Source organism: Uloborus diversus, chromosome 4 (genome assembly GCF_026930045.1).
Source record: "Uloborus diversus isolate 005 chromosome 4, Udiv.v.3.1, whole genome shotgun sequence".
Lineage (NCBI taxonomy): Eukaryota > Metazoa > Arthropoda > Arachnida > Araneae > Uloboridae > Uloborus > Uloborus diversus.
In genome coordinates, this window is record NC_072734.1 from 144,551,185 (window position 1) to 144,557,381 (window position 6,197).

General features: G+C 29.5%; 1 protein-coding gene across 1 annotated transcript in view; it reads right to left on the reverse strand.

Annotated features, from left to right (window-relative positions):
- LOC129220507 (drosulfakinins-like) overlaps positions 1-5,248 on the reverse strand; it is a 65,122-nt gene extending 59,874 nt beyond the window's left edge. The window contains exon 1 of the mRNA XM_054854935.1: positions 5,164-5,248. The gene's annotated coding sequence lies outside the window, so the exon portion shown is untranslated. The remainder of the gene's footprint in view (positions 1-5,163) is intronic.
- Positions 5,249-6,197: the final 949 nt, after the last annotated feature.

Sequence of the window (6,197 nt, forward strand, 5' to 3'; positions counted from 1 at the left end):
TGTGGAATTGCCCATTTGCTATTTTCATCCATAGGCTTGACAAAATTTTTCGTAAGACCGAGTTTTATACGTAAAGGAGGAATAATATTTTGTTTGGGGAATAATAGGTTAATTTCAAAACTAAGAACACATGAAAATATTATAGAGGCTATAACTATGAAACATGACGTGCTAGAAATCCACATCATCTGGCAATTCTGTTTACAATTGAATAAGTAACTGATTACACGTGATAGTATTAATGTAAGAAAACTGTGCCACACAGTGTAATTTAGGCAAGGCTGATTAAAATGATTTTTAGTTTTCGCTCTTAGCTGCTGATTTTGCTAGGATTTTTCGATAGCTCCGAATTTGGTACGTCACACTTTTGCGTACGTAATTTTGTTTTGGTAGCCCTATTGTATTGTGGTAATCCTACGCAATGAAATATTTTCCTATTTGGTTAAGAAATCTTCTGTCTACGGGAAAAAGTGAATTTAAATCTTTATAGTGTTACTCATGTAGTGATTTGCGCTCATTTAGTTAATACTACTTTTATTGGTTTATAATATGTTTTGTGTTTTGTGTTTTGTGAGGTTAATTCTAGTGGGACGTTAAACTTAATGGAGTGTCGGCAAATTGTGAACCTGGCTGTCTGGGGTTGATATATATATATATATATATATATATATATATATATATATATATATATATATATATATATATATATATATATATATATATATATATATATATATATATATATATATATATATATATATATATATATATATATATATATATATATATATATATATATATATATATATATATATATATATATAATGAATAATTTATTTCGTACTGTTGGTAATGATTTTTTTTATATAGAATCTGGACTTACATTGACAAATGTAGGAGGTATTATCTTTTAGTTTTAATTATAACATAGCACGTTTTAAAAGCGTTTTCCTTTCACGGGTGCGTAGTACCGCGGCGACTTTTCCTATGGAACATAAGATTTTTTTTCTTTTCTTTTCTTTTCTATCTTTCTTTCTTTCTTTTTTTTTCTGAAAGAGCTAACTTTTATCTTTAATATCATTAAATTTCTTTAAGCTTGATCTCGCCGTCTTTTTTTTTTTTTTTTTTGAATTACTTTATTTTACTTTCACAGATTGAGGTGTTGGAGGGTGTATCAAGTATAAAACATTTTTGGATTATTCATAATTTCTTCGGGGTTTCGAAGTTCTGTGTGCTGAAAAAACTAAGACGAATACCGTGAAAAAAATAATAATAAAAAAAATCGAAATAATGAAGATACAATTCAAGTTTTAAACTGTAAGTTACCGTTCTCACATCACAGAAAGCACTGTTAGAAAAATAATACGGCAACTTGCTTCGCTAAGACTTATTTCTGTGGTCAGCGTTTGTGCATTAAAAAAAAAAGGTGTGTTACATACCTTGCATGTATTTTGTTCGTACAAATTTTTATCTAAAATTTTAAAGCAAATCTCTAAACTGCAAAAAATAAATAAATAAATAAAAGAAACTAAAAATAATAATAAGTAAAAAAATCCCACTTCAATTTTAAAAAATCCCGCTAAAAATTTTGGTCAAATTGGGAAGTACCACCTTACTTTTCTCTCGGGTGCGAACCCTGAAATAAACCATCAAATACTTCTACTAAACATTAGTTACATGGTGGATAAGAAAACCATTAAATGCATATAGTTTCGAGACAATAATTATGTATACATGTTGAAAATTGGTTCTTTAGCACGCCCATTGTTAATACAAATAAACTGAAATTTTGAGCAAAATCGGAATGGTAGTTTTCGAGTTGACATTACACAAACACACACACTTACATTAATTTGTATATCTTAAGCTAACTTCGTCTGTGTTAACTCAAAGTACGTGTTTTTAGGTATTTATTTGATGCATAATTATTGCATGTGGTTAAGAATGAAAGTCAGGTTGAGAAGCGTGCAATGTAGAGAAGGACAAAATATCGAGCTAAAAATACGCAATGTGAGACAGAAAAGGATTACATTTCTCCGTCCCTCTTTTTTCTTCAGAAAGGACCTATTGAAGAAGTGAAAATAAAGATGAAGACGGCTCTGTGTTTGTTCATTGTTCAAAGTCATCTAAATGATCAAGGGGGTTTGGTGTCAAAAATGCCTCAAATATGTACAGGATGTTCCGTTTTAACTCGAAAGACCTTTATTTTCGCAACCGTTAGTCCTAATGTATATTTCTAATTGCAAACATTTTCAGAATCAGATGCAGAATTAAGATATTGAAAGTTTGAAGTAAAAATAAATATCAGTCAAAAATACAAAATTTAACTTTTTATACGTGCCCTAGGTCCCCTAATTTATGTTTAGGGAAATAACCTCCATTGAAAAATAATTCCAACACAAAAAGTTTGAAATTAGTAGGACCAATATTCACCGTGATATGAAATACACCTTTTTGAGACTTACACCACTTTTCACTCGCCGTCAATAACACCTTTTGAGGTCAATATAGGGTTTCAACAATAGTTTAAAATTATGTGTGGGCATACAGTAGTTTTTTCAAATTGTTCGCGGTTTTGTACTGTGCTTTTGCATATCACGACACAACATTTGCATTTATTTTTGAATAGCCATAGCAATGAGAAGTATGAATATCTTGTTTTTCTTAATTTCACGAACTCTCATTCTTCTGAAAGGGATGTTCTAATCTCAACTTCTGTATGGTCCCTTAAAACTTTGAACTGGAATGTCTCCTTGAGTTTTGGTCGGACAAATGTCAAGTTTTTTGTGGCATTAATAGTTTTCAATGTGGATTATATAGTTAGGGGATCTGGGGCCCGTATAAAAAGTTGTTTTTTTAAAACTCATTTTTATTTTTGCTTCAAACTTTCAATATCTTAACTCTGCATCTGATTTTGAACATTTTTACAACAGGAAGTATACATCTAGGACTAACGATGGCGAAAATAAAGGTCTTGCAGGTTAAAACGGAACACCCTGTACGTATATTTGTATATTTTTAAATTTAAAGCACATATTGTAGATTTATGAAATATAAATGCTTGTTTTCGAATGTTATTTTTGTGGTAACCCATAATAGGAGGCATCTCTGGTACTCAAGTCATTTCGATACTTATTTTCAAATTTAAAATTAAAAGTCAAACATTGTGCTTCAAAGTTTAAAACTGATATGATCCTAGTTATAGAATCTTAAATTTATAATTCTCTCAATGTTACTGCTCTTTTTCTTAATAATGTCAATTGTAGGTGAGAAAAGCAAACAGTATCCCACATTCGGTAAAACTTTTAGAGATGCCGAAGAATTGAGATTTCTGATTATTCTTCTTAATTTTCAGGTTCAAGTTATAGGGAAAATGTTATTCATAAAAATGGGAATAGCATTTCTTGTAAGCTTAACATTAACGAAAACTAAAGTATAATTGACTGAATCAAAATGAAGTGACTTCAAAGTGATTATAAATGCATTATGTAAATAAATGGTTTCTGAGATGATTTTTTCATATTTTCTCTCTTAAAGCTTTAGTTTAATTTGATTTATTTTTATCACTGGCAACTTTTTTACCCGAAAGAAAGAGCTGCGATTTTTTTTTCTTACTAAAAATAAATTTATTTGGATGGAAACTTAATTTGTTTTTTTTTCTTTTACTCTATTTGAAAAGTTTAAATTTATTTTTTAATAGTAGCAACTGAAAATAAAAGAAAGTTGGGATTTTTTTTTATACTCTCAATCCCCCCTACGAAGAGAAAGCTGAAAACGTCTTTATTTTTTACAGAAATTATTAATTTTCATGTTGCCTATTATTATTAATATCATCTCGCAAATGATTAAAGACATTTTTAGGACCATTGTATTGTTTAAAATATTGTCTTTTTATTTTTACATGCGTCTATTTTTAGCTTTTTCAGATTCATAATGATTTACTAAGAGAAATATACGCATACATTATACACACATTTTTAAATTTATTTCTTTAGCTTGTTTCTCGTAAAAGTGTATGCTAATATTAAACGAAACTGCTGCATTTATGATGTTCTTATTAGAAACCTCATTAATGGTTGAAAATTCCTGAAACAAAAGCTAAGAATTTGAGAAAATAAATTTTTGACATTAATACTATATTATTAAGAAGTTTTTTTCTTTCTTCTCTTTTTCTTCAACATGTGAGAAAATAATGAGGGTATACGGAAAAGTAAGATTATTTAGTTTTAAACGGAACGTCTAGCTTTATTTTTATTAAATTTTTAATAAATAGGAAAAACGGGTATTTTTTCGCAATTCATCAAAACTTCACTTTTAACTTGATTGACTTTCAATTCTATATTAAGATGCTTCTTTTGAAAAATATATTGCCTTAATTATTCCTTAAAATAAAATCTCCAGTTTCAATATGCAGGCTCTACTTTTGTTGCTAACTTCTTCTAACCTTTTTTATTTAAATACATTTTAAATGCACGAAGTGTACATAATCTTTACTAATAATAAAGCTAAAAGTCTGTCTGTCCGGATCTCTGTCTGTCAGGATCTCTGTGACGAGCATAGCACCTAGACCGTTCGGCCGATTTTCATGAAATCTGGCACAGAATCAGTTTGTAGCATGGGGGTGTGCACCTCGAAGCGATTTTTTGAAAATTCAATGTGGTTTTTTTTATTATCATAACGAGGAACCGTAACATGGTCACAAGCCAACTGGCAAGAAATTCGCCAGACATTATTTGTAAATATACAATCGAACCAGAAGACCTTTTAATTTTTCTTCTACGGGCAAAGCCGTGCGGATACCACTAGTATTGTTATTGAAAGCTTAGTGAGAACAAAGGAATACTTTCTTAGCTAAATTTCAAAACTCATCAACATTATAATTTCAGGAAAGTTTTTAAAACTACATTAATCTCATTCACATAAAAGGTAATAGAAAGACCGTAAAAAGGACTGTATGAGTTAACATTAAAAGATTTTTCCCACATTTCTCTGTAAAAAATGTAACCTTAAAAATCATCTATGTTAAGCATAAAATAAATACAAACATGATTCCAATTTATATTACAATTATTTGTGAATATTTTTAATTTATTTATGTATGAAAGTGAGTGATTCAATTATTCTACTCTATACTTTAGCAGAAAGAAATAGCTGCAAACTTACCAAATTTCTTAAAGATGTTAGAAGCAGTTTTAGTAGCGTGGAATGTCTTGTCTGTAGCCTCTAATTGAAAGGAAAACTCGCAAGTGAATGCAAGGAGCATTTTCCATTTTATATCTTCGCTTCGGACGCGCGAAGGCGTGTCCTACCTGATTACGTCACAAGCTCAGAGAGATTTTATTGGTTGTCTTAAGTCTAAGAAGCAGCTCGTATTTATCAATGAATTCTTTTAATTTTGAAAAGTAAAGCAATTGGCGGAAGTAAGCTATGAAGTTTATGTTTCCTTTTAAATTACCAAAGGATAAAGTTCGAGATTCGCGGGTCAAGATATTTACGTTCTAATTATCAATCCTTTGGAAAAATCTTTTATTTTTCTTTTTTCTTTTTTGAATATTTGTGCAAAATTCTCAGCATTTTTCAGTAATTTCAGTACAATCATCAAATGCCTTCAAAATGCCAACATCCACCTTCTCTATTATTTTTTGTTAATCAAAAATATTGAACTACGAAGTTGATTAATGATACATGATGAGATTCATCCAAAGCATCATTATCGTATTTTAAAATTGTGTGAAGATATTTGCATTTTTAAGATTGCAAACAAGTTGTAAATTCAAAATGCATACTTTACATGAATCATTGAGAAATACTTATTACTTTTTAGCAGAATAAATAATATTTTTATTTCAGTTGAAAGTTTTATTTTATCACTAGCTGCGTTACACGGCGTTACACGGTCTACCAAGAAAATAAAAGCTGTGTCAAGTAACGCATGTTAATGAATCAGGATTAAATGAAAGAAAAACAAACAGTGTAAAACTACCATAAAAGAGCATTTTTAGGACTCTAAATTAAATGTTAGCTCTTCGGATTTTTCTTCAAAAATCCAAAAATTCAATCATTATTATTAATAGGCGTAAACATTCCGTTTCGAGGACTTTCTGTCAAAACTCCCCCTGGGTTTTTAATCCCTCATAGGGTGGTGAAAACACCCCTATATAAATTCCTAAACATCGAACGACTTCTGTGGCAAATTT